General features: G+C 42.8%; 1 long non-coding RNA gene across 1 annotated transcript in view; it reads left to right on the top strand.

Annotated features, from left to right (window-relative positions):
* Positions 1 to 14,911, top strand: part of LOC146865351 (uncharacterized) — a 1,546,523-nt gene that overhangs the window by 798,315 nt on the left and 733,297 nt on the right. Inside the window, exon 5 of the long non-coding RNA XR_014970088.1 lies at positions 9,497 to 9,560. This is a non-coding gene — a long non-coding RNA (uncharacterized LOC146865351). The remainder of the gene's footprint in view (positions 1 to 9,496; positions 9,561 to 14,911) is intronic.

Below are 14,911 nucleotides of genomic sequence, written 5' to 3'. Positions count from 1 at the left end.
TTCCAGAGCGAGGCTTGAATCTAGCCGATCACGTAAGGAGTTGTCATAGATAGAATCGTTGTCAGCGCAAACTAAGGAGCGCTGTGCGTTACGGGCGCACATTCAAGAGGAGCTGAATATTTATTCACCTTGAGGTGATTAAATTATTGTGAGTCACCCTAGCCAAATTGAAGGTATCGGGGGTGAGTCTTTTCACAATGCCATGTTGTATGGGTTGCTGATGGCACGTCTGGAGGATTAATAAGGTGACAGTTGCTGTAAAGTGGTTAATTTTTTTTTCAAATATAACACTTCAAGCTGTTTGATATTCATGGAACTTTGAGACTTGGGTTCTTGCTAATTCTTGGAGTTTTTGTGTCTGGCACATTTGTTGTGGTTTTTAAAAAAAAGAAAGAAAGAGAGACTCATTTCTGATCTTCAGTAAAATTAATGTCATACTTTTGTTTTTATAAATTTAGTATTTTAGCTCACTTAAGATTTTTTTTAATGTCAAGCTTTTGCAAAAGTCAGTGAGTTAAAGAGTTACTTATCTGAAGTGATACAAGTATACAAGTTATGGTATGTTAGATGCATTACAAGTGTATGTTTAAAGTGCAAATAATTTAAAAAAAAAAAAAAGAAAAAAAAAAAGCAGAATGTGACACAACCCCCTTTTTTTTTTTAACGAGCCCTGGGGAACCCAATGTGAAATGGCAAAAATGGAAAAAGATATTTGTGAACTATGCTAGAGTGTGTGGGACGAATTTAAGCACAGAACGTAAACATTCGTTACTACTACATTGCCTTGGGGGTGAGGGACAAGATGTGTTGGAACATTTACCAGACTTAAGCGCTTCTGAAAAAAGGAATCTGAATGAATACGAAATTTGCATAGAACAATTAGATCGCCATTACTTACCAAGATTGAGCACGATTATGGAAAGGTACCATTTTGGGTTAAGAGAACAAAAAAAGGATGAGTCTGTTGAAGACTTTGTTTCTGCTCTAAGGAAATTGGCGTCTTCGTGCAAATTCGGTCCGGCACTAGAGGAGAGAATTAGAGATCAATTTTTTCTTAAATGTGCTCATGATAACATTAGAAAAGAGCTCTAGTTGAAGGATGAACCTCCTCTGGAAGAAGTCATTGCTATTGCCAAACAGGTTGAGCACATGATGAGGTGCGTTGATGAACTTAGTGGCGAGAAGAGTAAAACCATCACGACTGAAACTAAAGTAGAAGAGGTTGTGTGTCAGGTACAGAAGAAAGATCCAAAAGGAAAAGACAAAGGTATCTCGATTCCTGCTAATGTTACCAATTCGAATGTCACTGGGAAGCCTATTTGTTTTAGGTGTGGTCATTTTGGGCATCTTGTAAATTCATCTTTTTGTCCTGGTTTAAGGGTAACTTGCAAAACATGTGGACGTAAGGGACATTTTGCAAGATGCTGCAAAAACAAGAATAGCAGAGGTGGTCGTACAGTCATGAGAAATCAACCTGAGGTAAAGGTGGTCACTTTCCAAGTTGATGTAAGAAAAGGTGATCATCCCTCACACATTGTGAATATTGATGGTATAGAACTTGATTTCAAGTTTGATTCCTGCTCACATTTAACTATGATTGGTGAGGATATTTTTTCAAAGCACTTTGCGAACAATGTTAAACTTCTTAGGAATGACCTTGCTCCTGTAGGTTATGGTGGGTTACCTATAAAGATGTCAGGGTACTTCATAGCTACAATAGAATTGTGTGGAAGAATCATTGCAGGGAAAATATATGTAGCTAAGCATGGTGATTCTCTCATGGGTTGGCCTCATCAGCGTCTTCTTGAGGTGCGTTTGAACCCCAATGCATCTCCACAGGTTCAGGTGCAAGCGATTGAAGAGTCTACTTCTACGTTTGTAGAACAGTTTCCTGATATATTTAGAGATACTCTAGGGTGTCTTAAAGGGTATAAACATCACATCAGGGTAAGAGATGGAGCGGTCCCAGTAGTTGCTAAAGTCAGAAGGATTCCGCTAAATGAACAGGCGGGGGTGCAGAAAGAAATTGATAAGCTGATAGATGAAGGTATAATTGTCCCGGTGGAAGCAACAGAATGGCTTGCTCCCATAGCCGTAGCCAAGAAAGCCAGTGGGAAGCTTCATCTATGCATTGACTTGCATGCTTTGAACAAAGAAGTTATTGTTGATAGATTTCCTCTACCTAACATAGATGAGATTGTTAGTACCTTGAGTGGAGCAAAGTATTTCTCTACCCTGGATTTGGCGTCAGCCTATCATTAGATTGAGTTGGATAACTCTTCTCAGGATTTAACTGCCTTTGTAACTCCCATGGGTACGTTTAAATTTCGTAGAATGCCTTTTGGACTCATTTCGGCAGCCTCAGTGTTCCAACGGGTCATGTCACATATTCTTAAGGGTTTGGCTGGTGTAAAATGCTATCAAGATGATCTGTTGATATTTGGTAACACAATTCGAGAGCATGATGTTCGTGTATTTTTTTGTACTAGAACGTCTAAGGAAAGCTGGTCTTACTCTTAGGAAAGATAAGTGCAAATTTGGTTTAGAAGAAGTAAATTATCTTGGACATTGTATAACTGGTCTTGGTGTTTTTCCTAAGAAGGAGTTAGTAGATTCTATTTTTAAAATTTCTGAACCAGTCAACAAGTAGGAACTTTTGTCCTTTCTAGGTATGGTAGAATTTTACAGTAAATTCATTCCTGATTTTGCTGGAAAGACTCACAATTTGAGGTTAATCACTGCAAAGAATGTTGTGTTTCAGTGGTCAAGAGAGTGTGTGGAGGAATTTGTTGCAATCAAGGAGGAACTGTGCAAAGCTCCTGCGCTTCCTGCGTTTGTGCCTGGTGATCCTACTTTCATTATGACGGATGCTAGTGAAAAAGGGCTTGGTGCAGTATTGCTTCAAAAGAAGAATGGGATGGATTCACTTATCGCTTGTGCCTCGAGATGTCTCAGGGGGTCAGAAAGGAACTACTCTGTTGTAGAAAAGGAGTCTTAGGCTATATTTTGGGCTCTAAGGCAATTCAAAAATTTTATTTGGGGAACAAAGGTCAATGTTTTATCTGATCATAAGCCGTTGAAGGAAGACTTTTCAAAGAAAGGCCTCGACTCAATTTCTTCTAGAATAAAAGGTGGATCATCTCTCTTCAAGAGTTTGATTTTAAGGTAGATTACATTCCTGGCGTCATTAACAAATCAGCTGACTGTCTTTCGAGGTTAGTTGATCTCAATGGAGAGTTGGACGAAGATGTTACTTTTGATTCTGAGGTAGTAAATGTATGTGAGATCACGGATGGTGTGGTTACTCAAGATGATTGGAAAGTGGAGATTAATAAAGATGTTGAGGTAAAAAAAGTAATTGAGATGTTAGGTGAGAATAAACGGTTGGAGAAGCCATGGAGTTTAGTTTCTAATGAACTTTCGGTGGTGGATGGTTTACTTGCTAGAGGGACAAAGTTGGTTCCACCTCTAGGTCTTAGAAAGAAGTTACTTACGGTTGCTCATGTGGGCCATCCTGGCATTGTCAAAACTAAAGAATTGTTGAGATTGCAGTTTTGGTGGCCGGGTATGGATGTTGAGATTGAGAGGGTAGTTCGTGAATGTGCTGAATGTTGTGCTAGTGACAAAGTTTTGAAAACAATACAGACTCCTATGGTTTGCAGAAGATTACCTGGTCATCCTTGGGATGAGATTTCAATTGACATAGTTGGACCCTTACATGGGGTGAGTGATACGCCCTATTTGATTGTAGTATTAGATCTGTACTCCAGGTGGGTATAGGTGTGTGCTGCAAGAGAGGCGTCCACAGCTACGGTAATTAAGTTCTTACAGGATGTATTTAAGAAAGAAAGCTTTCCCAATAGCTTACTTTCGGATAATGGTCCACAATTTTCTTCTAATAAATGAAAAAAAATTCTTGACAATTGTGGTATTATTCACAAAAAATGTGCGATCTATCATCCTGAAACAAATGGTGCAATTGAAAGGTTCAACAAAACTCTTAAAGAAAGTATCCAATTAGCAAGGGCTAATGGTCTAAATTGGAAGGAGTTACTTCACGATAGAATCTCGTTTTACAGGGTTTGTCCTCACTCGATCACTGGAAGGTCGCCTTTTGAACTCTTTAAGGGGAGGTTTCCCAATACGAGGTTATGCCCTGGGTGGATGAAATTGAACAAGGGTCTTGTCAATAATCAGATAGGGGATTGGAGAATTAAGGAGCTAAAAAAACAAGCTTTGAGGAAATCGTACTTTGACAAAAACAAATGTGCACAATATCAGGCGATAAAGGTGGGGGATCTTGTTAAAATAAAAGCTCCTGTTGGATGTATGCCATGGTCAAAATACACTAACGTCAGAACAGTGGTTAAAATTTTTAATGATGCAGTCAAGACTAGTGATGGGAGGATTTGGAACAAGAGTCGGGTTGTTGTAGTGAGTCCTTCTTTTTCTTCAGACCAGTCTGATAGTAATGAGGTGGACTCAGGTTTGAACTTTTCAAATTTCTCATCTGCTCCCCTCTCTGACATTCCTAGTGTCTCAGGATGTGTTAGAGAGAGAAGTCAGAGAGTGCGCAGATGTCCTGCGTACATGAAAGACTATGTTTAAGTCGGTGGTAGATTTGTGCAGACTATCTGGGTATGTATAATCAACGATCTATTGATGTTTATCATAGCACTTTGTTGTATAGTGATATACATTTATTTTGTTTTATGCATTACACTTATGATATATGTTTATTTATCTCTGTAAAACCTGTAGTGAACTTATTATTGGTTGTTGTTCGGAGGGAAGATGTGTAATGTGGTACATTTTCCTTTCGTTGTCTCATTTCCTTCAATATTGTAAGATAGAATACACTATCTCCAGTCTTCCATTCTGTTCTAGAATAGGAGAATGTTTTGTGTTGGAGGATTCTAGAGAAGACGGTTAGACTGAGAGAGTTGGTGGATGAGGTGAATAAACTTACCTGTGTCACCTTACGTGCATTCCTGGTTCTACCTCATTGAAGAACACCACAGTTACCTGTACTTGTTCGATACCGGCCGCTAGACAAATGCTGCTGTGTTGGTGCAAGAGTGAGAACTGGGCGTGAGTGCCGTCCATGGTTTTTAAAACGTCAGATTGCGTAACGTGAACATGAAAGACAGACCCAGTTTGTAAGAAATAGCGAATCAATTGTGATTGCGAACAGAATCAGAAAATACATAAATAACAGGAACGAAACAGAAAAATGCCTCTTGATGCATAGTGACTGTCCTTCGAAAACATTTCTATACATAGAATATACATTCAATGCCACGGAACCTGGTAGAGTTAGAAACGGGTTTGAGAGGGCTCCTTAACATATGTGAAATTAAATTAAAAATACGAACTTATGCATCTATAGTTGTCATAGACCTGGCCCTGGGAAGTAAGTGCTGGTGCTAAGCACCGGAAAGCACCGGCACAAATTAAGCACTGCATGCAGCACTGATTGTGCCACCACATGAGTAGCCCTGAAAAGGTATCTCAGACCTGCCACTGCAGTTTTGAATTGCCATGTCGATCCGGCAGGTGCACCCACTTACCAGGATCTAACCTTTCCTTTTCTTACATGTAAGACACCCCTCAAGTAGGCCCCTGGTACCCCCATAGGCAGGGTGCAGTGTATGTGAGAGGTAGGACACGTACTGGTGTGTGTGACAAGTCATGATAGTGAAATTTTGGCAATTTCTCTTTTCACTATTGAAAAGCTATCTGTCCAATAATATAACATCAGAGATACTTTGTAACATCTAACAAGTATAACTTACCACTGGGACAAGATAGAGAAATGAAGTTTAGGCTCTCTGAACTCAGAATTTAATAACACATCTTTTAGTAAAGATGGTTGTTAAATTGTTTGTTGGAAAATTATGCTTTTAGAAAGTAGGCATTTTCTTATTTAACCATTCTGTGTGCTTCTGCATATTTGTGGATTGACTGTCCGGTTTTTGAGTGACAGGGGTTGGGGATGTGGAATACACTGTAGACAGCCAGTATGGGGGTGTTGAGGTGTGCCTGGCCCTTCCTTGATGACTCAGAACTAAGCTGAATAGACTTTGGCTGCATTTAGAGTAGCAGGAGGAGTTTTCCTTGCACCTGAATAGGGCCTATCTCCCTTGCACAATGCTGTGTTCACCCCCTTTGGTCATACTGCACCAGTGAGGACAGAACTGGTTTGGACTGGGCTCAGAGACCCATGAACAAAGAGAACAAAGACAAAATGGGGTATAAGTAGTGGACCTTAAACCCCAGATCTTTAGATCACTTCTGGTCTCAAGAGGTACCTCTGCCAACGAAAAGAGCTGAAGGGCTATAATGAGGAGTACTGCCCCTATGCTGTGAGATATTTTCTTGGTTGGCCTGCAGTTGCTGCTTCTGCCAAGGAGAGGACAAGGACTGGAACTTTGCTGAGAACCTGCTTAAAGAAGAATCTTAAAGGGCTTGTGTGTGCTGGACTCCTGTTTCCAAGTCTCAGTGAGACAAACACTTCACCTGAAGCCCACTGACCAGCACCTGGACTCCTTCGTGGACTCCTGCATTCAAAAGGGCTCCAGTTCTATTTCTTGGGCTATGAGATGCCTGCCGACGCCAGCAGGTATCGGCCTTCCCGGCGACAGCGATTGGACCAACACCGCCGGTACCTGCATCCCATTATCGTGGAGCCGATAACCGACGAGGGTGACTTCTCGAATTCTTAGGCTTCACATCACCTCACTGGAACAAACGCCTCACCAACAACACCACCTAACTTCCCCTGTCCTGGACTCGACTCATCGCCTCCTTACGGATACAATGTCTTGCCTCCCCCTTGACAATCAGGGAACCGGCCTCTGCCCTGTCGCCTCACCTCTATGACGCCATGCATTGACCATAGACTTCTTTTCCATGGTACTGTTATTTGTGGATCTGCGGGACTCCGTGCCCGATGCTGCGCACCTTGCGGTCAGTGCCGTACTCTGGATTAATGCCTGTCACAACATTGTAATAGCCCCAAGTGGAGCTATTATACGTCTACAAGTTCTATTTTGAAATAACAGTTCTAAAAGTATACCTTGATACATGTATGTTTGATTTTTGTTGTTTTGGTCTTGTTTGGTTTAGATAAAGATACTTTATTTTTTTAAACTGGTGTGGTGTCCATTTGTGGTGTTTTCACTGTGTTACTGTGAGTTTAGGAACAAATACTTTACACATTGCCTTTGGGATAAACCTGTCTGCTCGTGCCAAGCTAACAAGGGGGTGAGCACTGGTTATCTAAAGCGTGTAACTCCTTTACCCTGACTAGTAGCAGGGGCCCCTATTTGGACAAAGGTGAATACCTCTGCCAATTAGAGGCCCCCATGTCTAACATGGAGTTTAGTTGAGCCTCGCACCTTTCTGAAATTGCAAAGCTTGTGAACTTAACAAAACTTCAACAAAGGGTTCATTTTTCAGCAAAACAGTGTTTGCAGCACTTTTTCACTACAATTTGTTTTCGGGGGCTTTCACCCATCTTTTATGTTTCCCCAACTTTGAGAGGATTTTACATAGCATATGTGTTAGGCAGATCTCACATACAGAAATGCCCTTGAAGACCTCCGGGGCAAATACAGCATATTGTTCCAGAATTTCTTTTCGATTAATGACAGCTGTTGCATTTAAACCTCTGAGCTTCAAGGCTATTTTCCATATAGTACAATATTTACATACTTTGACTGCAAGATGATCTCTTGTTGGACTGTCATCCGACTGTTTATCTTGTTGTTCATTTTTTAAGGTTACTTGGTGTTTTTACATTTTTTAAAGTATGGGGTTACCCGATTAAGAGATGTAATTGCTCAATAAATGAACTCCGTATGTTCTCCTAGGTAGGTTTAAATGTGTAGAATATTTTAATGCTGTATTTAACTTCTTGATATACTTTATTTATAATCAATTTGCTTTGGAAACATTGTTGCAAAGGAGTGAGAGTATCCTCTCTCCGTTTATGATTAAAGTTTGGTAGTAATGACTTTGAAAGACAACACTTGTTCATGATATTGTTGCAAGAAAAGTAGAGAAGGCAATTAACAGCTGCACCAACCATGCATCAGTTTTAAATTGCCATTGGTGGAATGCCACATAGTGCCATTGATCTTGCCCCAGAGATCTTGCCCAGAGATCCTTGAATACATGGCTCACGGTGAACGCAAATCCAAACTTTCCAATTACGACCATAGCTTCTCCTCTCAGAGCTGTGGGCCAACTTGAGTTTACAAAAAGAGGAGCTGCAGTCCTTATGCATCTGATGCTAGTCCAATGCATAAATGCCCATACTTACAAGTCCCACTACTACAACACTATCATGTCATTCCTTTCTAGAGAGTCTGCCTATTGGTACCAAACGCCTCACAGAAACACCCTCAATGCAAACTCCAATGGTGCTGAGAGCAGACTTGAATCAAAGGAGGGCTCCCTACCATAAATCACTGCTGAACATTTACATATTCATGGTTAAACCGAGGCTGTTCATGGGTTATATTTTGTCAAATATTGATGGCCATGCTTTAAGCATGCTTTTGACCATACATGTGAACAGAGACACTGGGTCAGTCCAATCGACCTCAAAAACATCCCAAGACTTTCTACTGGTGCTGTCTCAGAATGGCTTTCAGAGCAGGCGAGACAAAGTCGTAATCAGCCCTCCATTCGCAATGAAATAGTTTATGACACAGCTGTGCATTGGCGATAAGTTCACGCATCACCTCACCTCCCTCTAGTGCGGGTGTATGTTTGTGTGCCTCTTTAAAACCTTAACCCACCAGATGGCTTGGGCAGGGTATTGAAAAATGTGGAAAGGCAATCAGCACTCAGTTCACGAGAGCGAATCACATTCATTTGTTTTTGCTATCTCAGGCGCACGTTATTCTTTATCTTATAGGTGTCTAATTAAAAAGCGCAACACAAACTCAAGTGCTGATTTGAGCTTTTGCCAATATTTTATACGTTTCTCCAAAAATGTAAAGTCAGATTGCTACTTAAGTACATTTCCTGGATGTCATATGGCTCTACCACATTGCTATCAGAGTTAAAGCAACCTCTAGTTTTTTAAATGTGTTTTAGATTATGCCTCACAGTTTCCATAGTTGGCGCCTTCAGAATCTAGACCTGTCACCTTATACTAGTACTGTTGTCTTATAAGGAAATAGTTCCTAATATGTTTACAGTTCTCTGTGAGAGCTGAATACTCTGCCATGGAATCAGCAAAAGATGCCAAAGGAGTGGGCACTGTCCTGGCTTGACCAAGACAGACAGCCGTAGAATTGAGGGCCAGTTATTGGTTAGTATCAACAGTAGAAGTCAATATTTCAGAAGACAGATTGATTTTCTCAGTGAATAAAATATTTAGAATTGGTAGTTGCATGGTTTAAGCAAGATGAAGTTGACATAGGCAGAATAGTTGAAAGGAGGCAGAGTTCTTCAAATAAGATCCTTTTTATTACTGTTTTAGAACTGAAAATAACGGCTGGTGAACACCATCTTGGATGCAGCCATTTGCAAGAGAACACTTGGAGGTAAGATGGAAGGAAATGGTTCAAAAATCGACATGCTTATTTTAAAAAACATTTGCCATGAACAAATTGCCTTTTTGTTGTGTTTGGTAAAGCAAATTAATTTGACAGAAGACAACTGAGTTGCAGGAAATCTTTTACCCAGCTATAAAGATGTTGCAGGGGTTATGCAGGCTTGTGTCAGAGAAAACTTCTAGTGCACCAGTGATCTTCCTTCCTTGGTTTTTAATGGTAATAGAGTCAATCCTGTGTTGTTTTATATCTTGATTATTTTTTTGATTTCCAACATACACATTTATCCTGTCTAACTCCATTGATGAAGTGTTAGTAGCTCAAGAGAAATGATTCAGCATTTTTGCACTACTGGCTGAATAACTCTTAACAGAGCAATGCGTTCTACATGTTCTCAGTAGTCGCGGTGGTGAACAACAACAGCAAACTATAATCTTCTCTTATTAGCTTACTTTAAGAAGAATCTTCAATGACCTACTATTGCCTATAGCATTATAGCCTGCTACTGAGGGCTATACCGGTTGTTAAAGTCCCTGAACTTGAGCTATAATGAGGGAGAGGGCCTTTTACAACTGTTGTCACCAAAAGCAGAACAGCTATAAGGCTATGAGAATACTCCACTCTCTAAGGGTAGAAAGTTCTGGATTTAAAAAGGAGAAACAGAAGGCTTGTGCTAGCTGTTTTTAGCCCTGAGCCACTTCATTGTATTCAATAGAGCTCTCAACATTCTAATGTTCTAATATTGTTTAAATTAAAGAGCGGGACCCTGTGAGAACAAGGTTTCGTCATTTAGGCCTGACACTTGCGATTGAGCACTTGTATGATAATTGGTTAAGATGCACTGAAAATAGATATTTGTTTACTTATTTAAAAGTTTTAGGAAGTATTGCCCATTATATTTCCATTACTTCAGAGGAATATCATAATACCAGTGTCTGTATAATGACCGGAGGGGAAAGTTTGAGCCCAGACGGTGAAGAGTAGTCTCCAAAGCCGTCATCTTTAATGGCAGCTAATCTCACAAAGTCACTACAGGGAACCAGTGAACATTTGTTACTAAATACAGATATGGGTTGCAAACTACAATCACAAGGTAGTAGAGAAATAAGAACTATATTTATCTGTCTCTCCAAGAGACAAAAGTTTTTCCAAGAAAGGTTGAATACATTTGAGAATTATATTTCAAGGCATATGTATGTAGAAGTTGCTTTTTTCATACCACTTGAAGCATTTGGTGGCATGTGGTGCTATATATAAATATAATAAAATCCAAAGAATGGCAGCAGAAATAACTGCAAGATCCTGTCATTAGGAAAAGTGAAATCGTAAAGTGAATCATGTCTACTGAATTCATATAATGTGCATAAGTATATTATTTAAAAGGATGTGAGTTCAAATAAGATAGAGTGTTAATAGCCTATCTACATAGGGCTATGTGTAACCTGAAAGCCACTGGTTTAATTCCAGTAGTGCCAGCACTTTGAATCTTATGGACATGTCAACAGCATTTGACACTGTTCGCCATCTGATCTCAGTGTGTGTGTGTGAGGGTCAGGGTGTTGATTCAGGCCATTTCACAAAGCCTCTCTTCAGGTACCACATCACACTTTTTTCCAATTTCAATAATCTGCCTTATTATGAGGACTAGAGCATGGAGAACATGATGGCAAAAACAGGTGAACAGTTGTGCCATAGAAGAAACTGGATTTTGCCTTCAAGACGAGATACGTTCTAGGGAAGTAGGGCATTGGGTAGTTGGAGACTGTGGAGAATAGGCAATAGGAGGTTTTGGAGGTGGGACTTGGGAATTGAACCAGTTACAGGCCACCTGCATCACAGTCCTCTAGACTCTAAGAGTACCACCTTACTCAGCAAGATAAGTAGTGGAAGCAGGCTCAGACTGATGCCTTGCAGTGTCATTGAGGAGAATCAGCATTTACAATGACGCATGAACAATGGCATGCCTTTACAACGACGCCTGAACAATGAATGTGTCTTTACAACAAGAGTCTTTAAACAACTTTTTTTTTACCACAAATATGTATTAACCACAAACGAATTTAGAGAGAAAATGTAAGTATTTCATAGGAAAGAATATTTTATATATATCTATATATATCTATATACACACACACACATGCGCGCACACCCACAAACACACACACACACGCACACACATATATATTACCTACTGGCAGTCACCAGTAGGTAGATATAGTTAGTACCTATTTTCCATAGGAAATCTGCAACATTCTATTTGGAATAACTTTGGCGCCGATTGACGAATCTTCGCGAAAGTCTCCAAACTTTTGCCCAACTCCAGTCCGCTCCTATCCTGAAAGTTTCACGGTGATTCGTCAAGCAGGGGCCGAGAGAAAAGGGGGGTCCCAAAACGCATTTTCCCCATGCATTTTCCCATAGGACCTTTAGCCGCAGCTACAGCCCGAACTGCTGAACGGAATTACACCAAATTTGGCAAAGAGGTAGTCCTCAGTTCAGACTCGTGCCTTTTGCTTAAATGGTATAAATCCGTTCAGTAGTTCCTGAGAAAATTACAGTTAAAAGTACATATCTATCTATCTATCTATGGCCTCGGAGGATCCGCGCACCCTCCCGATCACGAGCGGAATTTTAATTGGCTGCCAACACTCTGAATCAGGAAGTGTTGGCAGCCATCTTGTGCCTCGGTAGAACCGAGGCACAAGAAACCCCCCCAAAAATGTTGCAAAACGCGAAAAGGGGGCAGGGTAGAAACACCCTGACCCCCTAGGCCTGCTCAGGGGGCCCCACAAGGACCCCCCCAATTTTTTTTTAAACGGGAGGATGCTCGCTGGATGCGTGGATCCTGCTGATAGAAAAGAAAAATCAGCGCGTGCTCCCGCGCTAAATATGCTAATTTGCCCCCGGGTGGCCAAATCCCGGGTGCATAATGAAAAATTAAGTGTGGTGGGTCCCAATCCCCCCCACACTGCCCCGGGGACCGCCACCCCCCTGGGACTCTAACATAATATCAGCAGGGGGGCTCATGGCCGTCACCCCCGGGACTTCTTTATAATGGGTGGGGGGGCTCTCAGGCCCCCCAGCCCCAGGGACCGCCACCCCCGGGGGCAACTTCAAAATGTGGGAGGGGGGCCACGCGGCCCCCCTCCTGGAGCCTTGTATAGGCCATGGGGACCGCCACCCCCCAGGGCCGGCTCCTGCAGTGTCCCGGGACACTGTAGTTTGAAATGACAGGACATGTTAGCTGCTCCCCATGTGGAAAAGCAATGCCGGCTCACGCAGGACGCGGGGAGCTGGCTGGGACCGTGTGGGGATTGGGAACCCCCCACAGCCCCCAACAAAGAGGGCCAGCCCCGGGGGATGGGGTCCCCGGGGCTAGTAGTAGCCCGGGAGGGGGGCCACGCGACCCCCTCCTAAAAAAATGAAAAAATAATGCAAATTTTAAAAAACGGCCCGGGAGATGGGGTCTCCAGGGCCATAATTGGCCACAGGAGGGGGGCAAGGCAGCCCCCCTCCAAAATACAAAATTAAAAAAGAAAAGGGCCATGCCCTGGGGGATGGGGTCCCCGGGGCAAATTATGGCCTCGGGAGGGGGGCCACACGGCCCCCTTCCTGATTTTTTTTTAAAACAAATTGGGGGCAGGCCCTGGGGGATGGGGTCCCCAGGGCCAATAAATTAGAAAAAGAAGGGGGGCTAAACAGTCCCCCTTCTAAAAAGAAAAAAAGGACGAGATCGGGCCAGAGGCCATGCCCCCTACTTGCACCACTCAGCAAACACGCCCCCTGGTGCATTTGCAGAGGGGGAACTAATTCCCCTTGAATACTGGGGGTCCCTGGGGACCAACTAGCCCACCAGGAACCTCCAGTATGCACCAGGGGGCTGCGTTGCAGAGAGGTGTAATGAGGCCATGCCCCTTTTTACACCTCTATGCAACACAGCTTCGTGGCGCTTAATGGAGGTACCTAGTGGGCTAGTTGGCCCCCAGGGGACCTCAGGATTCAAGGGGGCTTAATCCCCCAATTTAAAACACGCCACGGGCGCGTTTGCACAGTGGTGAAGGTAGGGGGCGGAGTCTGAGGTGATATGTTTGCAAACACGCCCTGTGGCATATTTTAAGTTGGGGAATTCATTCCTCTATCAATACATGGTCCCCCTCCATGAGCACTCCATGGCCCTGGGGATCACCACCCCCCAAGGTCGGCTCCAGCAATGTTCTGGGGTGCCCACCTAAGGACATTGCAGTCTGCTATGGCTTGGCGCAAGCCGTAACAAACTGTGCTTTGCGTCATGGAAGCAAGAGCATGAAAAATGCTCTTGCTTCCATGAAGCAGAGCAGAATTGCTTTTGGGCAGAGGGAGCTGCATGTTGCCGACTCCCGCAGGAGGAGGGGAGCCGGCATGAACCGTGGGGGCCTTGAAGCTCCCCCCACGGTCCTCAATGATGTGGCCATGCCCTGGGGGATGGGGACCCTGGGCAATATTGGCTTGGATAGGGGGGCCGCAAAGGCCCCCCCTACCCATTTTTAAGAAAAACAGGATAAAGGCTGGCACCAGGGGTTGGGTCCCAGGGCAGAAATTTGCCTCAGGAAGGGGGGCCACGCATCCTTTCTCCAAAATATAAAAAATACAGGGCAGGCCCCGTTGGTGATGTCATCAGTGATATCACTGACCATGTCATGAGTGATGTAATATGTGACATCCTCAGCAGTGCATTGTGGGGGTGCAAGTTATAATTAGCTCAGCTAACAATAACGGCTGAATTTCACAGGTTTTGTACAAGTGAGTCAGCAAAAACCCCGGGAGGGCTATGAAAATTGTCCCGAATTCACATGCAGGAACTGAACCCACTGGAGGGAAAAGAATGCGAAATTCTACTACATGTCCCAGCGTGCATTATTTGAAATGACCTCTACTATGAGGGCACACCTGAGGCCAATTAAATTTAAATAGCAAGCGGGGGAGATGTGGTTGCAACAAACTGCAGTTTTCCTGACATGGGCCTCTGCTTCGAAACGCGTAAGGCCAAGGGACTGAATATCGGTGTTGTGACGCGGCATATTTTCAGAATAAAGTTTTGTTAAGTTACCTGCGAGCGGAGTGCAGCCTCATCTCTGAACATCTTTGTGGAAACAATCAATTGTTGGTATATATATATATATATATATATATATATATATATATTACCTACTGGCGGTCGCCAGTAGGTAGTTATAGTTAGGACCCTGTTTCCATAGGAAAACCGCAACATTCTATTTGGAATAACTTTGGCGCCGGTCGACGAATCCTCGCGAAATTTTCAAAACTAATGGGGCGCTCCGCTCCGCTCCTACCCTGAAAGTCTC

This window comes from Triturus cristatus, chromosome 2_1 (assembly GCF_964204655.1).
Source record: "Triturus cristatus chromosome 2_1, aTriCri1.1, whole genome shotgun sequence".
Classification (NCBI taxonomy): domain Eukaryota; kingdom Metazoa; phylum Chordata; class Amphibia; order Caudata; family Salamandridae; genus Triturus; species Triturus cristatus.
This window is presented reverse-complemented; position numbering and strand designations above follow the sequence as displayed.